At 41.3% G+C, this 23,523-nt stretch overlaps 1 protein-coding gene across 1 annotated transcript in view; it reads left to right on the top strand.

Annotated features, from left to right (window-relative positions):
- LOC139335673 (cadherin-4-like) overlaps nucleotides 1-23,523 on the top strand; it is a 247,625-nt gene that overhangs the window by 57,415 nt on the left and 166,687 nt on the right. The window lies entirely within an intron of this gene.

Raw genomic sequence — 23,523 nt, 5'->3', positions numbered from 1 at the left:
GTGTGCCTCCATTAGCCCTCTGTCCAGGCTTGAGAATAGTGCTGCATGGCTGCACAATGTAAATCACAGTCTGTCCACTGCCAGCTAATGGGGCAACCCAAAAATCTGTCATGATAGAAAGTAGCAATACATACACTATGCTGGAGTTTTACAATCACAGATTATAAATTATTCATACCAGTACTTTATGCTGTTTTGGTGCATGGCTGTTTGTGCCAGGGGACATGGAGATATTTTGTTGGAGGAGAACCTCTGTGGAGTGTTATCTGTTAAAGAATATTTGAGAGGTGTGAGACCATTCCCAGTTACTTCTCTGTGTGTGTTCAAGTGTCTGTGTATGTAAGAGCGTGCGAGAGAGAAAGAAAGTGAGCGAGAAAAGAGAAAACTTAAAACACGGGGCTTGATCTCTTGCAGTATTGATGTTGCCAATGTTCAGCTGCCAAGGCAACTTTCAGTAGAAAAAAGAAATATAACAAAACCAAGGCCAACCTATATTTATAATTGAATTCAGGTGGATGCATTTTGACCACACGTGTGTATTATTTTATGTATTCCTGTATTTATACTGTATTCCTAACAGGGACTCTTTCTTTTGCATGTCTCTCCTTCACCGTTGCACCGTGACTTCTTGGAAACCAGGTAAGAATAAAATGATTCATTTGTTTAAATTTCATCCTCATCTCCCATCGTTCTTGGCTGTCCCTCTCTTCACTCCTCAGTCTTTCTGTGTCTGACGTCAGTAAGCTCCTCAGAGGAAGTGGCAAAGGAAGTAAGGGCCCGAAATGTTGATGCTAACAGCATGTGGAGTCATGGCAGCTGCTGATTCTGGACTCGGGAGAGAACGGGTGGAGGGGAGTAGCAGCTTAGGTGGCTGGCTACATGATGGGCTGAGTCAAGCTGATTGCAGAGCTTTGTTGTGGCTTGTTTTGACGGGCTGCAGATGCATGTGCATTCTACCAGCAATTAAGAAATGAGGGATGGATGTAGTTTGTGACAATACACGCAGTGTGTGAGCAGTAAGAAAAATCTGCCTGAACACTTAAAATTCATTCTCTTTATATCCCATGTTAAGATACTATTGTTAAACCCCTTATTCACCCAGTGTGTGTGTGTGTGTGTGTGTGTGTGTGTGTGTGTGTGTGTGTGTTTGTGTGGCAGCAGCAGCCGCACTTTAGAGGATCTTTTTATTGGTGGGTGCCACAGAGACGTACTTAACCTCAGCTTGTTTTTACTAACTATTTGGTATTCATCCATCGCATCCCCATCGCCTTCATCTCGAGCTCCAACGATCCACTCCTCACTGCCAGAAGATCTTAGCACCTGTTTCATAAGAGTCGCGGAGCAATTCACACGCAGCGCTTCACATGATTATAGCTGTGGTGGTATAAGTATTTAGTAGGATTCTTTATGTATGATGCAGAAATGTCAGGCTGTTCAAATCAATTTTCTGGCGATGCTGTCATTCCAGAAACCTCTGGAGCTGGACAAAAAGTGACGCACTTATGTCGTTAACAAGTAGCGATCGCATGAATCTGAATGCTCATTTTTAATCAATATCCAATCCTAGAGGCAAACACACACACACACAAATGGTGGCATTATGCACCAATCTGCATTATGTGATGCAAATCGTTCTGAGTATCAGCTGCAAATGCAGTCCCACTCACCACGATGCATATTAGCGCAGGCAAAAGTAAATTGCATATCTACAAACCGGCCAAAGTGGCGAGATCCCACAGATACTATCACAGCCTCGTGAGCTCAAGCTGCATTTGAGGCGAAGCTGATCAGATACAGTATGCGGAGGGTTTAATTTGAAGATACTAGCTTTAAAGACTCCTATTCCCTGCTAAGGAAGTGTTGCTCCCCCTCCAATTATATTTAGATTGCAGAGGTGGAACTAGCTGGTGTTAGAGCTATTATTTAGTGAGGAGTAAAGGTGGAAAGACTCCCTGGAGTCACTAAAGTCTTCGCACTCATTAGCTGGGGAACTAGGGGCATTATAATGTATGTTTTATTTTCATGTTCCAGCTCATTCTTTTGCATCCTCTCCATCTTTTGCATGAGGCAACGCAGCGCTGTGTGATCGCTGTGGATTCAGTATTTTCAACTGCAACATAGAACATTTTGGTGCTGAGAGATGGCTGCCGGCCTGCTGGTGACTGAGACCATGACCCGCCACGCCACAAACAAGCTTAAATATTAGTTATCAGACTGAAGTGCTACCAAAGTGAAGCACTGCAACTAGAAGTGGGAAAGAAGAATGTCAAAACTGAGGCAAAGAAACTCTACTCAAACAGTCAACCTGGTGGAAGTATGGAGGGCATTGCTGAAATATTGAGCGAGATCAGAGAATTGAGAATGGAAACTTCACAGTAAACGGTGCAACGCTCAAGAAGGAAATGAATGAACAATGCAAAGTGGTTGGGGAATTGGAAAAAAAAACAAATAGATGCAACAGAATCAAGGCTTGCATAAAATGAAGACCATAAATTGATTATCAGTGAACTGCTGATCCAAACTCTGCAGCGGCACAGTCAGCTGGGAAGTGAAATGTGATGATGTTGAAAGCAGAGCCTGCAGGAAGAATGTGAGGATTGACTCTCTGCAGGAAAACTGTCAAGAAAATGATGTGATTGAATTTGTGAAGAGGCTGATGGATAATTGAAAATAAGAGGTGAACTTAACATTAACATCGGGCATTTGGGCCGAAAATGCGACAGAGCAGATCCCCCAGGATGATTGTAGTGTGATTTCAAAGTACTTAAAACACAATACAAAGAACACTTCATGCTGCTGGGGCAAATGAAGACCTTCAGGTGAACGATAGAAGGATTTATTTGATGAACATTTCATGACCCAAGTGTTTAAGGAGCGCGCAAAGAGCAGCGAAGTACACAAACAGCTTCATGACAGAATGATCAAGACGTCTATTCTTTGCCATATATTGGAAAAGTAAGATGTTCAAGCAGCAGCAGATGGAGACTCCACTTAAAGAACCAGACTTGGAGCCAACGCTGCAGGCAGCATTGAAAATATACTCTTCACTGTATGAGAATTGTCCATAATGCTGTGTGGAAGCCTTGGATGAGAGGTTGCAAAACACTGTACGGAGATTAGGCTAAGTCACAGAAGAATAAGTTTGACGGTGATAATGAGACAAGCAAAGAATGAAAATTCAACTAAAAAGCTGAAGGAAAATATCATTAAAGCTATGTGGAAAATCCTCAGTAGAGTGATAAAGAATAACTCCCTGTCCAATACTTACCCACATTATTTTGTTAATGATGATGGTGCTGAATTAAATTTGAATGAGGTGGTAAATGAGTTTTATCCATTTTTTATAATGTTGAGCGTAATCTTGAATTTATTGAAGCATGATGTATATGAATGTGGGGCTGGAGGGAGTAAACAGCAGCTGACTGTAATGGGATTGATAGGACTGTAGTAAAAAAAGACTATAGAGGGCTTCATTGCACCTCTTACCTTAAATTAGAGTTTTTGAAGAATGTATTAAGTACACGTTGTGCTTTTTTTGTCACCTTCAAGTATACCTGTGTGTACTCAAGTAGTCCTTGAGTTCCATTGATTAATACTTGTAAATAGTATGCTAAATGGGCATCATTTTACAACCTTTAAGTGTACTGAAGTGCACCAATCAGGATTCATGGGCATTCAAAATGCACTTGCTGTACAATTGTATTATATCACCAGTGTGTTGGAGATAAATGTGCTTAAAATGAAATTAACCGAATATAATGCTAATGGTGTGTTACCAAGGACTTGAAATTAAGTATGCTTTACACTTTGTTAGTGTTAAAAGTAATTGTATTTAAGTGCACTTTTTAAAAGTACAATTTAGAATAGTTACAGTAAAGTATACTTGAATTATTTTTCATGAATTTAAGTAGAGCGCGGCACGGTGGCGCAGCAGGTAGTGCGCGTGCCTGCGATTGAGTGGCGACGGGTTCAGGGTGTACCCTGCCTCTCGCCCGTTGACAGCTGGGATAGGCTCCAGCCCCCCCCGCAACCCCGAAAGGGATAGGCGATATAGAAAACGGATGGATGGAATTTAAGTAGAACCTATTTAGAGGTACACTATTTAAAAATATATAACATACTTTAAAATAAACACAAAAAGTAAAAGTGTACTTATATTGACTTTTCATACTTCAACTGTATGTATAATTCAATAAACTAAAGCTTTGACCTGCGAAATCTGAATTTATGAAGGTTAAATGTGTCTCACAAATGTCAGTATTGGCCCTAAACCTTTCATTTTACATACTGATATTTGCGATATGTCCAGATAAAATATCAAGTGACCTTTTGTGTATCAGTATTTTAAGTACAGTGAGAAGATTCTGCTCAGAATTATTTATTTGCTTCTTTGTTCATTGAAAATACGTCATATGGAATATAAGGTCATTGTGGGCTGAGCTCGATCCCCCAGAGTGTCATTTGCTCCCTCGCTCTGTGGAGGGAAACGAGGTGGATGAAAATGAAAACATTTTGTATCTTTAAGTAGTTCCCAAGTCAGAGAGCTCCTCTCTCCTTCAATCACTGATGTCTGTGTGTGTCCAAGAGAGATAACCGGCAGTCTCGAGGGTTTGGCTCCGGCCAACACTCAAAGTAAACACTGACAAGCCGTAACATCAGCTGTCTCGCCAAGCTGTCATTCAGTCACAACTGAGGAAGATAGTCATAGAAGCGTGTGTCGGTGAGGGTAACTCAGGATCCTCTGTCAGACACGTTGAGTGTTGTTAATAAGAGTCGTGATCATGTGACTTTACAGCGGGCGTAACGGTTTGGCCACCCATCCGCCTGCTGGCGGTACAGTCACCGCCGATGCCCGGAGCCTCCGACAATATGGAGGAAGACGCAAATCCAGCATATTTCTCACCAGTGTTGTGGGATGACAGAGGGGCTGGAGGAGATGGTGCAGCGACTTTCACACATACTGTGGAGCGAAAGGGCGTTTACAGTATAACCTCCGCCACAGCTGACAAAGTCACATTCTGTGCACAGATTGCTTCTGCGGTGGAAAATGCTGCTGGTCAGACCTCAGTCCCACGAGCTTTCGCTAAACAGCCTTTAAAGGAGAACTGAGCATTCCTGCTCAATCGATAAACTGTGCGCAAGTTTGTCGGCTCCAGAAAGGCCTTATGAAGAAAAGTGTCATATTAATTCAGCGTCACATCAGTGTCAGTTTTAGTATCTTTAGAAGAAACATCCATTTTGTCCAAAGCAAAGATGCAGTTTTGAAAACAATAGCCTCCCAACAGCTGTAACCACCAGAGACACAGCGCTGTCCAGACGCATTACACACTCACTCATACTCAGTCACACAAGGTTATTGTTGCCTCACACATCAGCAGCTTCATCATCAGGCCCGGACATATTTTACATCAATTGATGGTTTCAGACTGATGAATGAGATATGTCATCAATGGTAAACAGTATGATTTATGAAGGTGATTTCACGCTCTGCTTTCACTCACACCTCTCCTCACTGCCCTTTATTCTGCTCTAATATTTATATAGATTGGAGATGCATAAAATACTGCTCATGTAAAGATTTTTTTTTCCCGCCGTATCTATTGTTAGAAAGGTGACATATCTTCTCTCCTTGGTACTTAAGTTTAATATTTAATACCAGTGCTTGGCTCCTGCATAACAAAGCAGGTGAGCGGGCAATAGAATATGTTAATGTGGAAATAGTTATTCAGCAAAACAGCTCCCTGGGTAACAAAGACTAGAGAGTTACAGAGTGAGGGAAAAGAAAAGCGAAGGGGGGGGGGGGGGGTCGCTCTACATGCAAGAATAAGCATCAACATTTTCATTTCTTTGCTTCTACGAGTTGTATTTTCTCCCTTTCTTTTCTTCTCCCATGACTTTCATGCAGTCTGTGCTCAGAAAAGTGTCCTCTAAATAACAGAAGAAGCAATCCTTGCTATGTTATATTCTATTGTGAGAGTCACTTGAATATGTGCCAATGTGTAAGCATGAAGAGGAAACATGGGTGAAAGTGGAACTATGCAGTCAGTGGAGAAATAAGAGCAGTTATTTACTGGAGGAACTCACGGCAGATTCGATCAAAGGCTTTCCGGCGGCGTGTTAAACATGCAAACCTTCAAACAGGCCGACGTGCCGCCATATGTGCAATATATGTGATTAAGTGTTTGCATTATGCACGTGTCTGGAGCCTCTGAAACAACAGTGTGATTATCTTCTTGGCAGTATTTATCTGTGGCTTCCAGGATATGATGAGTAATGCCCTTCAGCGGTACGTTTGTCGCTGACGCATCACTATATGCACATTATGGAATAATATTAAAAAAAAAAACAACCCACGTGCGCGCATACTTGATTCCACACAAGCACACAAGGGACCGGGACAGGAAAGAGGTAAGAAAATTGGCAGGAAGGAGGGAAAGACGAGATATCTAAAGCTTTCTAATGAAAGTATAAATCAGTATTTGCTCGGAGGGATGAGGAGGACCTAATAGCAATTAAGCAATTGTCAAGTTCTGTTGAGTTCAACTATTGAACTCAGATTAGTTGATAATGAGAAAATCAGTGAGTTGGGAGAGTTCTACAGAGAATACAAGTGTGGCAGATTGTCAGCTATAGTAGCTGTGGGTTAATTGATCGCCACATACGTGCTTTAGAGGTGGATTAGACGTTATGTCAGGTATTATGTAGGTTACAGTAACTCAATAATATTATTATTATTGAGTTGCTCATCTGTGTTCGCGTTCGCTCAGGCTGATGTAATGAGCTTACTGCTACTTTTCACTTAAGTAGGCTTTTTACGAACACCGGAGAGGTAAATGGACACAACCAGAGTGGAGTTACTTTGAGAGCACTATTGTTAACTAAAGTTCCACTGTATTAAAGAGTTTTCGGCACTGCAGGTGTCATTTTTGTAGCTTCCTCTTTGATGTGTGCTGCTTATGGTCTGGCACCTGGTGGCTATAAAGTCCAAACCTCACCTGCATGCTGTTATTGGCTGGAGGCTGCGCACTAACTGTCCAAAGGTTGAAGCCCAGAAACGCGCCGACCGCAGCAAAAAGAAGAAAATAAGAAAATACAGGCAGAGGGCAGAATCTCTGTAGATAAATACGCCACCACACACTTCCAGTGGGTCAGAGGTGATGATTGAGAGGGATTATTTTATATGAGGCGATTGTTTTTTAGGAAAATCCTTCATAGTATACCTTTGAAATATAGTGCGGGGCTGTTTACAGCAGACAGAGTGCAGGGTCTCTGAGCTTTAGATATTGGTAGAACAAACAGATTTGGAACTGCAGTCTCTTTCTCTCTGAAGAGAGAAGCCTGTATGGGAGAAAATACTTGTAAATGAATGCTGCGAGCGTAACAAAGACCACCAAATTGAGCAGAGCAAATTGGGATTTCCAGTTTGTCTCTGACAAACTGTACTGTAACTCCTTAAAAGTGATGTATTTAGAAATACCCTCTACTTTCACAATCATACAACAAAGACTTGCCAACTTTTAAGGTGTGGCTGGGGCCTTTCACTATAGGGGATGAATTTCGTGGTTCTTAAATTTTTTTGGAGCCAAATCTCATATTTGTGGTTGTACTTCAACAGAATCAAACTGTTAAATAGATAATTAAATAAGCTGATTCAATCCTAATGTTCAGGATTAGTCCCGCTGTAATCCACTAAATGCTAGGAAAGGTACAAATTTCAGTGGAAGGCAACAGAGGAACTGCGGCAGAGTAAGACAAATGTGAAAAATGTATAACATCAAACAGGAATCGACAGAAGACAGGTGAGCGCAGCCCATCTTTGTGGTGCCGAAAACGCGTGCGAGTCACACGCATGAATGTGTGGTGTGCATCAGATGTGTGTAGGAGCTTATGTTGGGACTCTTGTCTAAACGGTAGAAAGAAAGCAAAGGAGCTCAAAATATAATTAGTCAGAAAAGCCAAGACAGCAGCTGTGAATAATTTAAGATGGCAGTTTATGCAAATGTCCAAATCTGGGACATGGTGCAGAAGGTGTTAGCGTTTTACTGCTGACAGGATGAAACAGAGCTGAGTAGTGTATGAGGTGTACAGTCCGTGCACGGCCAAAACACTGCCAGCGTCACTCCATTAGTTTCACATTTGTTGGGATGAGAAATGTATCTTTTTACAAGGATGTGGCTCCTGTGTGCACAACACGGTGCTGCTGCGAGTGCTAATGATGCTTTTAAAAGGCAAAGAAAACACTTCCTCAGGAACAGCTGGGTGGCCTGTGATCATCCCTCGCTTTTATGACTGATTATGACACATTTAAATAAAACATATCTGTCATGAATGTTTATTTTGTACTTTGGTTTTGATAGTTAGAGACTCTTAAGTGATGGCAGATAGACAGATTGTTGTTACCTGGGGTCATTCTGCATCAGTTATTGCAAGGTCTCTTGATGGCTCCAGACTCTCTTCATGAAACAGAACAAAGCTGGGAGTCTTCTTAAAACTGAGCACTCACCTCTAGCACCGAAACATTCAAAGTAAAATTTGATCTAAGGTGAGCTGTTGTCACCATGGCAGCACAGCGAAAGCACCTTCTCTTCTACCTTCAAGCGCCTCGCGGGAGAAAAGTTAGACTTCTGCTTACTTTGCTCAGAGACGACTGCATTAGAGTTTCGCGTAGACTTTATTACCTCTCTAATTAGACTCCAATTATGGATTTTTAATATGCATTATTACATGCAGTACCCGACACACATCACCACCTACTGAATTCATTTGCTGGTGTTTAGCCATGCTCAGAGAGCTGACAGAATGGAATTCAAAATAGGAGTCAATGAGAGGGAAGGGAGAGTGTGTGCACAGGAGATGAAGCAAAGCTGCATTTTTATTTGATATTCCAGCATTATTGAGCCGATGTCGTTTAAATGTGGGGGTTGACAGTTTCTGTAACCAGAGACACGGCGTATTGGCTGGATATGTTCAATAATTACTGCCCTGTAGCAATCAAGAAGAGTGCCGAGCGTTAGCGAGCAGAAAAGCCCCATTGTGGCCATGTCTTAGATGCTGACAACCACATTGATTTGCATGAATCAAGCTTATATATGCCTGTGAAGCTCAGACACAGCAATGCTCCCTTAATCTGCTCTGCTCAATCTTTCTTTCTTTGTCTTTCTCTCACTGCCTCCCCTGCTCACTGTTTTACTCCTGCGTCTCCCCCTCGCTGCCTTTCTGCGCTTTTGTCTCTTGTGCTGTGCTAGTGGTTTTCTCAGTTTGACATTCAAACAGTATCCATAAAATATGCCTCCGCATCACTGCTTTGCCATTACGAAGGAATGCTATTCTGAATTCTAGCATGTCAGCAAGAATGAGGTTAAAAACATCAATACCCATAAATCCCCAATATTTGAATATGGATCCAAGTACAAAGGGACTGACCGCAGTAATAACAGCAGCTGGGCTAAACTGTAAGCCAAAGCAGAAACCCCCCTCACTCAACATCGCGTGCTATTATCTGTGTGTTCCAAAGCAAGCTGGAGCTGAGTTAAAGGGTTTTCTCAAGGATAAATGGATTCCAAAGCAAGATCCTTCCTCAGCATGCTGCTGTTGAATTCACTGTTATAAGTACTATACTCAGCGATACTGAAATTCATTTCTAGTGTCGGTCGTGGGGATGTTTTTCCCATGAAAAGGCATGCAAATGAGGGCAAGACTTAAAAGCAAAAGGGAGAGACTGTTCAGGTGTGGACTAGAAAGGCAAGGATGGATAGATGATGGAAGAGAGGGAGGATGAGTGCGCATTGTACCTGTCCTCACTATTACTCAATCTTATGGGCACCTTCTCTCTCTCTCCTTTGTTTCTCACTCAGCCCTTCTCTTTATGGCCACTTCACACTCACACCAGGGGGACTATTTGTTTCTCTGAGTGGATTTGCTTCTCTCAGTGGGCATCTAAGAGAATGGGAACCAGAATGACAGAATGAGTACACACTCCAGCACACACTCTCTCAGAAACACATTTATAGACAAGTAGCGACCGCTAAACCGCAAGCGTGATTTACGCACACAATCACGCAAACACACACATAATCGTACTACGGGAGTCCAGCATTGGCCTGTTCAGCTTTAAAAATCTGAAGAAGACGAGAACAGGCGTGACACATGCTGTAGTTTATGGCGCGGTGAAAAGATTGTGCCGGAGATAGACGTGCAAAGAAAGACAGAGAGTGAGAAGAGAGGTGATTCCTTCCACTGGAGACGTTCATTTACATGTTTGAGTTTTAAGGGTTGTGATACAGTGCAGAGTGTGTGAATGCCAGACAGTCTGTCTGGCTGCCATTCATTCTTTAACAAATCATGTCAGCGGCCCTCTCCTGGAAAACATTAAAACCATCTTCGCTTTCAAGAGGGAGTAAGTAATACTTACAATCATTTCCAGACCCTGTTTTGGCTCGGATAAGATAAGAATACAAACCTAGCTTTGTAGAAAAAGGATTTTTTTTACCGCACTCTGTGTATAACATGAAAGCAGCAGACCTTCCCAATTACTATAATGTCGTAATCACTTTACAGTCGAAGAATTACTGTCTGTGAAGTGCTTCCCATGAGGAGCGATGGCATTTTATCCAATCTTTATCAATTTTCTTGTAAATGACAAATACAGATGTGACATGTCTCCAAGCCACCCTGCAACATTTGATTTGTGCAACACATTGTGTCTTCAGCAGCGCGACAGCAGCATGGCAACATTTAGATGGCACTTGGCCGTGTTCGTTTTGCACTGTTCGCCTATCGACTCCCTCACTAACTGTCTTTTGGCATCGATGGATCAATGCAATGATTCCTTGAAGTTAAATGAGGACAAAATTGAAATTCCCCTAGTTGGCCCTGAACAAAAAGACAAATGCTGTTTAATAATCTGGGGAAATTAACTCCCTTGATGAAGTCTTGGTGTCATCCGAGATTCTGATCTAAGCTCCAAGTCCCACATCAGCAAGGCGATGAAAACTTCATTTTTCCGACTTAGAAACAAAGCTAAAGTACAGCCATTTATAAATCAGAAAGATGCTGGAAAAACTGATTCATGCCTTTATTTCCAGCCGATATGATTACTTATTTCAGATTACAAACAGACTTCAGACTTAACATCACCAAGAGGACAGAGCACATTAGTCCAGTTTTAGCTGCTCTGCACTGGCTTCCTGTAACATTCAGAATTGATTTTAAGGTCCTCCTTGTATACAAAGCCCTTAATGGACCAGGACCAAGCTGCACTGCCAACTCCTTTGTTTATTATTTGCCTTCAAGAGCACTGCAATCAGCTGCTGCTGGTTTATTGGAGGTTTCCAGCAAGAGCAGAGAGACGATCGGGGATGCAGTCTTTGTTAATTACACCCCAAAGCTCACTACGACAGATATCAGGGAAGCCAGCCTGCTAAAAAAACGTCAGCCTTTAACTAACGTTGACTTCCTGATACAACTCTGAAACTTCTGTGCTTTGCCTCTTGCTAATGCATTGCTGCACTTCTTTTAAATAATTTTATTTTACTTGATTCTGTGTCATCCATTTTTACCTACACCTGCCTTTCTTCTTCTTCTCAGTATTATTAGTATTACTATGTAGGAGGTAATATAACCAGAATATGGGTATACTTCAAAAAACTGTCTCTGTATTTTGTTATATGTGTGGATCAATGTGCAAATCAGTCAAGTCAGTTTCATATCCCAACATCACAGAGTTGCCTCTGGGGCTTTACGATCTGTATAGCATAACACACCATCTATCCACTCAAATTAAAGAATGAATGTCTACAAATGTATTTATGATCGTACTGTACAACCTTTCATCTAGTAGGCTGTGTTTTGTTGTCAGGTTTAAAGATCTGACTAAAGACTTCATAAGGATTTAGCTCGTGGTCACATCGCTCAAAAAGTGCTGTTGATGATGAGGATTGACTGTTGCAGCGCTCCTTTTGTAATTTATTTAAAGTTTAAGTTGAATTTACAACATCTCAGACACATAATCCGTAATTGCCACTGTTGTACTGATGTAGGCATCTGCTACGGTCAGCCAGTCTGAGGCTGCAGTGAGGATTTATAGTTAAAGGATTTATGTAGAAATGCCTCTTCTCCCTGGGAAACTCAATGCTCTAATACTTTCAGCCCTCTAACTTTGTTGTAAACATGTACAAATACTTTATACTGTACACATACACGTACGCAGACACACACATATAACAAGCTCGTCCTGGGGCAGGGCTCTGCATCTGAACCCACTCTGAGTGAGACCCAGAGGATCACATCTGTGGTGCACTGGCTGAGGGAGGAATGGGAAACTAAGGATGAAATGTGCAGCTTTACATTGCGAGAGTTTGTTCAAATCAGATTAGAAAGGAGGAACTCCCTAGGCCTCAAGCTATGCAGTACATGCTTAAAAAAAAGGAAAAAAAAGGAAAAAAAAAAAAAAGCAAGAACAGAGCCCAGAGCAGTATAATTTAAGACCGAGCTTCCTTTATCATGCCTCCAAAAGTATAGTTTAATTCTCCAACTCAGCAGAGACTGTCTTAACCTGAGTGACAAGATATGGACATGAAAGGCCGAGTCGGGAAAAAAAGACTTGAAATAAACTGGGTTTAATCTCTCACTCACTGCACTTTAATGTACATGCTTTGCTTCAAAGGTTCCTTGACAGGATTTGATAAATAAATGTATTTTTCTTTTTAATCATGTCACTGCTGAGCTCGGGCTGTGGCAGGCGCATACTGAGTCATACAGGCTCGGTTTGGCACACTGGAGGAACACAGAGGTGAGATGAACCAGTGAGGTGTAACTCATAGGCCATAATTGTATTTTCTCACTAAATTGCCCAGAGGAGAAGAACAGTGGCTGGTTGGGGATTAATTCAGTCTAAACTGATTTAAACCCAGTGCATTTCAGCAGTTGATTAATCATCACCTATGAGCTCTTGATTTTATGTATCCATTAGCTTTTAATATGATTGCCCTGTTTTAGAGACGTAACCTTTTCCAAGATTACATTACTTATCTGAGGAAACATGTTGGGGAAAATGAGAAGGAGAGAGCGTGGATGTGAGCAGAGAAGTGGGGGCCTCGCTTTGCCGTCGCAGTCAAAGTAGCTTCAAGTTGAAGCTACAGAATCTAATGCTGTTAATAATGTTTTTTGTGCAACGAGGGGAGAATTTTAAGTAGTTCTCACTAGTTCACGATTCCCTTCAACACTTTCGAATCTTCCAGATGTTGTGCTGAAGCTGTTTGTGATGAAAGAGTGGTTTTATACTCCTCATCATCATTTGTATTTGTGTTAGTGTCAGGGCTGGAAATGTGCTGGAACACATCCAAACAGTGATCTGGGAGTACAAACTCAAAGAGAACAGAGGTTGGTTTCGGCACTTTCTTTCTCTGAATAGTGTGTGCTCGGCAGCTCTTACTGGTTGTGTAACAACCCCAGCAAGTTTCACTAATAAAAATAGACAGCGCTCAGAGAGAACATAATTACACATAATAGAAAATGCTTAAAAGTTTCTAAACTGCATCTGGAGCTGCATCAAAATACAATTAGGTACTAGACATGAGAAACAATCAAACAAATGAGCACGTTTTGTGCATAATCCATCAATTTTGACCACAGTCATGATGCTGAAGGTCCCCTATATGACCTTATGTGAACCCAAACAATGATCTCCCCCTAACCTTAACCAAATTCTGTTTGTGCCCAAATCTAACCAAACCTGAGCCTCAGCATTAGCCTCTATTTTTTCAATGCATCGTTCTGGAGGGCAGTTACAAACTATGTATGTTGCCTCTTAATTTAAAAGGCCCTTTGGCCAAATGTAGAATCAGCTGTTTTGCAAAAATAAATCTAAATGTGAAAGAGGTGACGAAGAAAGTGCCCTTTCAATGGCCACAGGGCGTGTGATCAGGACCTAAACGAGCTGCTTCTTCCATACTTTCCTCTAAGTTTATGGAAATCTTCTCACTTTCACCTTTTTGCTGCACTGTTGGAGCTGGGTTACTTTGCTGTTTAAGGAAAAAGAAGTGGACGTGCTGTGCACTGAACTACTATACATATCCCATCATATTCTTGAGAATTTTCTTTTTCGCCTTAATGGAAAAATAGATTTTTCAACAGTTTCAACAATGTCATCTTATTTCATCCGTCTCTTTTTCTAACCACTGCAGTTGTAAAGTTTGGCAATGATTACAGATAAAACGTGACCTGGAACATGGAGTTTTACAGCAGTTATCTTTGTAGATAGCTTTCTTTTTCATTTATAAGTGGAAAGGTGAAGGAGTTGCTATAGAAATATAAACGCTCTATGATGCTATACACATAGAAACCGTACCACGACTCATTTAACTGAATGACCATTAGAAACCAGACCAAAGAAAAAACTTTCTTGTATACAACAAAGGTGCACACATGAGACCCATTCTGTCTTTTGGTCTGTTTATTCTCCTTTTTTAGTTTATAATACCCTTGAACTCACAGTCACTCCCCTCAGTACAAATCTGGCATTTCCAGCACTAGCTTGGATGTACGTGCATATCTGCCTGTATGTGTTGGTGCATATCTCTGTGTGTATGTATTTGCTATGCCCTCACTAAAGGGGGTGGCTGCATGCAGGGTTTTTAATGAATAATTTACAAAAGAAGATCAATTATTAGGGGAGAATTATGCTCGTCTGAGTCACCCTTAATTAGCTGACCCCTCAGTCCACTAATTTACCCTCAATTAAGGGTTCACTGATCGACCTGAGCTCTGACCTCTGCTAACTCTCAGCAGTATTCACAGTCCTCTTTTACAGCCTGTTCTCTGTCTTCACCATTTTTATTCCACCTCTCTCTTCTCCATCTTCCTCCGTCTTGCATTTTGTTGTTTAAATTTTCTCGAGTGAAAAACAATGTGAACATTAGCTGTCAAATGATAATGAAGCAGAAACACCACAGCTCATTTTAATGGGATGATAAGTGGCTGCTAGATGTTAATTTCCGTTGGAAATATCATGATTATCCGTTAGAATCTTTTGCATTTTTTAATGAGCAGTAATGGTGCAATATTTATAGTGTAGACTTAATGACAAACATTTGCAGCAGCAGTTGGTTAGTGATAGCAACAGTCTAAACTTCATATCATTAAATAACAGTAGCAGCAGTAGGAGAAGGTTCATGTATGAGAAGAGCAGCAGATTTGATGCGAGATGGAAGTGAAATTGGAAAGCACAGATGGTCACTAGATAAACATTCTATACGCCTTAAACTGGTGGCAGAGACGATGGCAACATTAGACATTATATAAATGGAAAAAAATACTGGTATCAATCCCAAAGTAGATGCAGAGCCAGTGAAGACAGACTGGAACCTTGCTGCAGAGTCTAACCTGATATTGTGAAGTTGTAATGTAAAAGTGACTTTCTCCTTTGGGTGAAAGAGGATCCCTCTTTGCATTAAGTTTGTGATTCAAATTGGGGTCCGATATTATGCAGAGACATACTGTAAAGTTGCCAGAACTGATTCAGAGGACACGTTTGGATATTTTAGGTTAGGTTAGTTAGGATAAGCATACTTACATACATGCAGTAACTGATTTTTTTGGCCACCTGGGGGCAGTAAAAACAAGTTGTGAACATTGACATATCACCGTTTAAAGTTCCTCTCCAGGCATTGAATAAACCTCTACAAACTCATCTCTCATCAGAATTACATATTTGGATGTTTTTTCCATGAAAAAATAAATCCTTCATGTCTTGCATTAGCTTAGATGTAACTCTACACCTTTTCCTTTATGTAGTTTGCACTGATCTAAGCAGTCCATGCCTCTATCTCCACCCGTCCCTCTGTTCATCAAAGCTTACAGCTTTGACTCTGCTCATCAAACACGCAAAACTCATCAGCAGCTCAGCTGTCTGACAAACTGTACTTTTTTCATCAACACCCCCAAACCATTTAAAATGTCCTGACATGAATCATCATGTAACTTGACAGGCCACCCCAAGGCACCCCCTGGACACATCAAGGCTCACCATTTTTTCCTTTTTACGACTTTGCAACCAAAAACAGAACCTGCCATTGGTTTGAAAATAGTTCAACTTATCTTCCAAAGTACTGATAGGTGTTCACAGCTTGGCTTTTCGTCCCGTCGTGTCACCGTAGCCCCGCCCTGCAAGCTGATGGGATTGGTTCCTTAGTTCCGCTGCAGTTCCAAGACAGAAATGCTCATCCATGGTAGTTACGTTATGTCTTGTATAGCATATAAAAAAACACCATATGGACATGTTAATGAGGTTAAATACTTGATTTTCATGTTTGTAAATAGTTGCTAATTTATAAATCTGTCATGGAGAAACATTATCATTAATTTGGACTCGTCTTTTTGGTCACCTGCAAGACTAGCATTTACTCTTTTATTTTCAGTCTCCTCCAACTAGGGAATCTGGCTCTTCAGCTCCTAAGACCTGCACTATAGCAGGCGAGACAGCGAGTCTCTAATTGTGTCTGACTGCTCTTTGTTGCTTAGTAGGTAGCCTACAGTGCATTTTTAGAGCTTTAACACTGGAAACAGTTTGCTACTGCGGCCAAAAATATTACTATGAGAGCAGTGAGAGCGGAGCAAACAGTAAAGCTACCATCTCACCGCTGAACAATGGGCTGAAACTCGCTGGAAAGCCGAGGGGAGCTGCAGATTTGGGTGATAATTCTTCACTGTGAGCGACCTCTTTCACGCTGTCAGATTGTTTTCACATTTTCATTTGACACATTGTTATTGTAAAAATAATCAGTTATAGTCACTTTAAACTTACTGACACTGAAAAACACAATTGGACATGTGTCAATAAGAAAAGTGATACTCCACCCAAAATACATCTTTTCAGCATCAAACACTCAGCCACTCCACTGTAGGCTTGAAAAATAGCTGTTTTTAGCTTCTTCTTTTTTTTTTTTTCTTTCACAGAGAATGGAGCATGTGCTTAGCTTGGATTCAAAGCAGTTACTGTGCAGTATATTCCACCAAACACAGCCAAATGTCAAGGCACTGACGCTCAAGTGACAGGGATGGTAGGCTCTGCCGCTCTCAGAGGGGAGAGAAACTGTGTTAGGAGGATCCTATGTGAAATAAACAAATACAATAGTACACAACCTTGTAATGCTGAGAGGACCACAATGGTGAAGAGCTGCGCTTCATACATTAAACTGAACCACAGCTAAGCTAGCTTCGCCTTAACCAAACCGAAGCACTTTAGGTACTTCAGGTTTTGATTAAATCGCAACAACGATAAAATATGTAGAAAAGATCTAGATCTAGTTTCCCTCTGTGGTAGCAGGGGTCTCTGTTGGATTGTGTCTCAGTTCTTGATTCCGGATCATCATCTATGCATGTGATTGAACCTGTAGTACACTTTAGTACTGTACACCTACAAGCTGAACAATGTTCTCTCATTTTGATTTTATAAAAGAGCATGTGGTTATGAATTATAAAGCATTTGTATGCACATAAATAAATTAGATAGCTGCTCCTGGCCTTTAGTGAACCTAACAACTGAACTGAACAACTGAAAGCCACCTGCCGCCTCAGTTACTGTTGAAGTCATAGGACACTTACAGCAGTCTGTAAGTCAGATGTCACAGGAGCAAAACATGATGTTGTAAAATGCCAATTCATTCATGAAACAATAGTCCAAAATCTAAATAATACAACAAATTCTCCTCTGAGAAGAGGTAGCTGACAAATATTTTAGATTTTATGTAATGCATCAAGCCATTAACCATTATCAAGATTTCCATTGATTTCTTTTTTGTCAAATTTATTTCACAGTTTGTGCGTCTACTTTCATCACATATCGCCGCAAGATCTTTATGTACATTTTCCCAGTCTCTTCCTCCAGCTGACTTTGAAGAATGCCGTCACAGCGTGGCGTCTATAGAAAATAACTTCAGCCGGAGAATAAATGCAGCTTAACAGCAGCATCTGAATGAGATGAAAACACAGACAAGGAGTGTAGTCTGAGATTACTGTCCATAACAATTGTTTACTGGAGCTGTTTCAGATGTGACAGCACATAACCAAGAAGATGTTTTTAAATATTAGCTTTTTTTGTGTGCGTAATGGAAGTATTGCTCATACTCATATTGTGGGACACTGTTTTGGAACATCCTTTATGTGAATGTTGAGCTTTTTCTAAAACTGTTGCTGTTCTGCCGGCTGCAGTATGAACTTTATCACGTCATAGCAAGAGATGTCAAATATAGGAACAACATATACCTATTGGTGTTGACGGATACAGCACCTCATCTGTCTTCAGCCAGTGTCCCTCTTGTCAAACTGAGTCAGTTTGCAGCCTCCGACTCTGTGAGCCTGAGACACTTAACCTCACTTTCCTTTCAGAGGGTAAGCCACAAAGAGGCGATGGCAGAATGACCTTCTGGGTGTCATCTCTGTGTTCTATATGTGGAGGTATTTTTGCTAGTTGCTTGGAAGTACAGTACATCCCGAAGCTTCGCTCAGCAGCACTGACCATCAGCCTGAAGTTGTTCGGCATGTGTGTCACAGCTGCTGAGAGACATCGACTTCATTTCACAATCTTGATTCAGGAACCCATATGGTGAGGCAAACATTTCCAACAAAGCAGTTGCTGCAATTAGGTGCCGCGCCATGTCTCGGTCCACAATGAAAGTCACAGCGTGGCTTCGTATGATTGTCCTCAAACACAAAGACAAACAGCGGCTACTTGGTGCCCAGCTGTGTTGTGATGCTTCTTTGGAGCTTTCATCTCAGTTGCAGTGGCTGGAGGAATCAAGAGCCCCGGTTAGACGTCACCCACTGCTGGTTGTCCAGCTGTTCTGTCTTCATCCCAACTGTTGCTCAAGAGGAGAGGCTCTCTGCAGAAGGTGCTGACTCTCCACCGCACCTCTCACACCACACATCATCCTCCCATTGAGAACTCATCCTCACTGCCTTCTGTTAACCTGAACTTGACCAGTTGTTGCTCTCTGGAAGCTCTAACTGTGGACTCATTGGGAGTAGGCGTTGCTTGTGCTCCATGGATTCATTTTAGGGTCGTTGCCTCTCTAAAAGTGGCACAGAGCAGATGGAGAGAAAATTTGGATATCTTAATATCTTAAGTAACCTTCAGTCTCTTGATGAAAAATTATTAGTTTCGGGTAAATTTCACTCATTAGATTTTGGTCAGTTTTTATCCAGAGTCAACAAACTTTCATGTAGTTTTCTTCAGTGAAACTTTAGTCTTGGTTTCATCGTGCATGAATTTCTATGTCTTCTAAGCGTTTTGAGGCTACAGCTGTCCCCATCTTGATAAGTACACTTACCATGGTCTCGTCTATCGCAAGGTTAGTGGTAGAAACACTACTTATGCGTTCACACACATAGTGTCCATGTGACTCTGCTCCAGTCATCGTCTCCAAACTCTGGCTGTCTGAGTAGAAAAGCTCTCTCTCTCTCTCTCTCTCTCTCTCTGCCGTTCTTGCTGTCGTAGCATTGCCAGCCACCTGTTCTCTCCACTGCAGAGCAGCGAATCATTCAGAAGCTGATTCACCCACTTGTTCACAGAAATACTGTTTATTGTCTGGGTTTAGATTGAGAAAAGGAGCTAAAACTTTGGATAACATGGTGCGATTTCTTCTCTAGAAGAAGATTTAGATTTGACTGCCAACATGAATCCTGGAATTTATTTGTTCCTTCTGAGAGTAATACAAAAGACAGCTAACTGAAAGTAATGTAAACATTACATCCACAGCGTTGATAATGCGGCCTGCATGTTTTGTAGTTTTTTTCAGCTGTTTTGTTGCCAGTAACTGTCTAGTTGTCAGTGGATTGTAGGGCAACAGAACAAGCAGCTAAAGCAACTTATGAACAAGTGGTGATTTCAAGCAACACAAAAAACAACCAATCAGGAGCAGTGTTGGCTAAGGTTTAAAAGTAACTTGTTACATTATAAGATTACTGCAACTAAAAAGTAACTTGTTATGTTATAGCTTTACCTGCGGAGAACAGTAACTCCTCTGAGAGCTTTTAACAAAAATAAAAACCCTTTTGATTTGTTGCACATTGCATATTTAGTTGTTACAGTGAGCAAGAATAAAAAGGAGGGGTGGAAAAGAACAAATAGACAATAAAATTATATTAAATCAACAATATATGTGGACATTTTATGCTAAAGGAGTATAAAAAAATTGCCTTGTGAAGGATTGTTTCACAGTGGGAAGTTTTGGATTACACATGAGTAAAATATGGATAATAAAATACAGTAGTTTGCACTATTTCATAGTAGAAACTACACAACACTGATCAGGTGCTAAGCTACAGTGTGCGATCCATGCTGGTCATTGAATCTAAGACCATTATTAGTTCGTTTTATTCGTTGGTGTAAAAAAAAAAAAAAAAACTGATGCATTTCGTCATGCAGGTGTGTGAGCGTTTCCTCATGAAGTCAGCAGGGAACATCTCAACCCTCTGATCCTGTTAGTCCTTCAGTGGGACTGGAGCACCAGAAAAAGGTGGTTTTCATAAATAGACAGGCCAGTTGTGGATCTTGAAGTGTATGAGTGCTGGGCTTCACGGTCTCAAGGCTCCGGCATGGAGAGACTGACTTCACGTCAAAAGGCAGTGCCTCATTGATGAGGAGGAGGTGGACTTTATTTACCTCTGTTTACCACGGGCTAAAACACAACTGTATGCTGTGGTTCTTGCGAGGCCCTGGGACCATGTAGCCTTGGAGGATGATGCAGTCAGGATGCTGCCATATACTTTTTGTCATATTTGAGTCTTTGCTGACCAGAGATAGACCTGTGAAGCTCTTTCGGTGCCCTGCTTCCTGTATGGCAGCAAAAGTTGCAGTGCAAATGTACTGCTTCTCGAACTGTGTTGTGAACAAGTGCCAGGGTCCTCACTTTGACACAAGGTCTTCTGAGGCTGTTTGTATCTGAGTCATTAATGGAAATCCTTTCAGGGATCCTTGCTCTTAGTTCATATTGCTAGATTGTACTTTGCCTACAAGTGTTTAATTTCGACTTCTGGTTGGCATACAGACGCCTATCAAGATAAAATGCTTTTGGAAAGTGTCCAGATTTTACACATTATATTCAGTTTTCGGTACATTTCAGATACTGGTGGTGATCCTGGTGCTCCTGGTTTTCCTCTTCATTTGCAGGCAGTATTCAGTAGTAGAAAAAAAACTGGCCTTTGCAACAATACATCTTTCTCTTAAAAAGATCTGATTGGCATGGCTGGTTGCACCGTGACAGGCAGTGACAAAGATAGTCTTTCTGCCGCTCTAAATAAGGTTTGCCTCAGTTTCCGAGTTTATTGATTGATACTTTTATCTGCTTCCATCGTCTGTCTGGGGTTTCTGTCAAATTGTCCAGCTGAAACATCGCACTCACTTTGTCACTTTCACACTTCTCACAGTTTATAGTTAGACAAGCAAAAACCCATTTCAGTTTACACTTCTCTTCGCAACATGTTCAATTCAACAAAAGACTGAAAATCCAAAACATTGTACTGTAGCCAGAATCTAAATGGGATTTTTTTTTTTGTATTTAGCAAAGCGATGATGTGCATTGCCATTATACACTGAACGTTTAACCATTTTCTGACTGCTTTACTGTATGAATCCAGTGCAGTTCATTCTCAGTTCACAAGTGCTGTTAGTGGATGGGACAAGGAGACAAGGGTGTATGATATAAACTCAGCTATGATTGATATGCACAACAAGTTCACTGTTATGTTTCCGTGATTCATTTTCATGATAAATTACTGTTTGCACGTGCCAGAATGCCCACATTGATATTTCCCTCAGAATTTGTCAGTATATCTATATTCTTCCCACTCTGCTGGAAAACCAATGGAAGTCACGTATCTGGATATTTTGCAAGGCAAACATTTTCCTCGGCCCCTGGCCTCTCGTTCAAACAGCGTTTCGGTCACTAAAATGGACATTTTTTAAAATGCCTTTCAAAGTGCAGATTATTTTTGTCTTATGTTTATTGTTGTTTATTATAGTGAGCATGCACCTGAAACAATAACAATTTCAAAATACCAGATTATTTACGTTTGGTGAGCACTGCTAGGCTGTGTGCCATACAGGTGTTAAATAAATAAAGGTGAAGAAATAGGTGTCAACTAAATAAATAATTAGCTTCTATTGGTTGCTTTTTTAAGTTACCAACGCCAAAGGAAAACAAGTTCACTCAGAATGTTCTTCACTGTATTTGACACATCATTAATGTTATCGCCACCTACTGGCCCGGCGTGGCTGTTTGAGTGTTTTCAAAACGCACGTGGGCAAGACCTCAGAGTTTGCCCACAGTCATTTAAGTTTTACTTGAATCTTTCCATTATTTTAAGATTAGCTTCCTCTGATCCCATCCTCAGGTATATAGAGGAGGCATGTCTCTATCATGTTCCTACACAGTGGCCCCAACAAACTGCAGGGTGTTTTTGAGGATTAACCACAGATTGAGCCTCGCTTGCTCGAAGCTAACAGAAGCATGTCTTGTTCTGTTAGAATGCAACTGAGCTCACCCTCATCCACTTCCTCATTCTGCATTAGTGTGTCTGAATGTATGTGCATGCCCGAGTATGAGGTTGTGTGTATATTTGTTGCATTTCCACCCCTGTCACTCATTCTCCCGCCGTGGAATAAAAGCACAAAAGCCTCCGTCGCAGACCAACGCTCTCTTAGTGTCAGATCCTCAGACTCTGTCGCCGTGGAGAAAAGCAGAATGAGCTCACAAGTCTCCACAAACAGAATAATTAATTTTCGATCAAAGGGGATCGCACCGTCAGGGGTTAAGAGAGGTGAGCTCTGGAGAGAGCATGTGTTAATGTCGTTTATGACTTTACAAATTATGCATTATAGGCAAGAGTGGAATGGAGACTCAAAACATAATTGCATTGATTTCTCGCTGATGGCTACAAATAATGACATTTCACTTGATCCGGAGGAAGAACAGGATGGGTTGTGAGGCCCAAGGGCACACACACATGCACACACACACACACACACACACACACACACACACACACACACACACACACACACACACACACACACACACAGGCTCTTATATGCGCTTTGCTCATGATGCCTTTTAAAAACATTATATCAGGCCGGCGCACACACACACAGACACACCGGAACATTTGCCTACGTACACATTCAGGTCATCATCTTCTCCCATATAGCCCAGATACAGACTAAACACACAATAGCACGCATGCAGAACGCAGACACACAAATCTGCGTGGACACACACAGACCCACACACAGACTTATTGCTTCATCTCATCCCTAGCTCTTAGTTTCCCCTGGAGGGTTCAGTTTAGATGAAATGTCAGTTTTAATGGAAATGGGAATGGAATAACAAAAAGCATGTTTTCTTGTATTGCACTGAAGACGGAGAAGGTGTTTCTGCTAGATGGTGCAGCTCGGGCATTTACTAGTGGCTCGTATGGTATGTGGCATTAAATTCCACCCAAGGCAAAGGACATTGCTTTTATAGCTGT

The sequence above is a fragment of the Chaetodon trifascialis genome, chromosome 8, assembly GCF_039877785.1.
Source record: "Chaetodon trifascialis isolate fChaTrf1 chromosome 8, fChaTrf1.hap1, whole genome shotgun sequence".
In the NCBI taxonomy this organism is placed as follows: domain Eukaryota; kingdom Metazoa; phylum Chordata; class Actinopteri; order Chaetodontiformes; family Chaetodontidae; genus Chaetodon; species Chaetodon trifascialis.
This window is presented reverse-complemented; position numbering and strand designations above follow the sequence as displayed.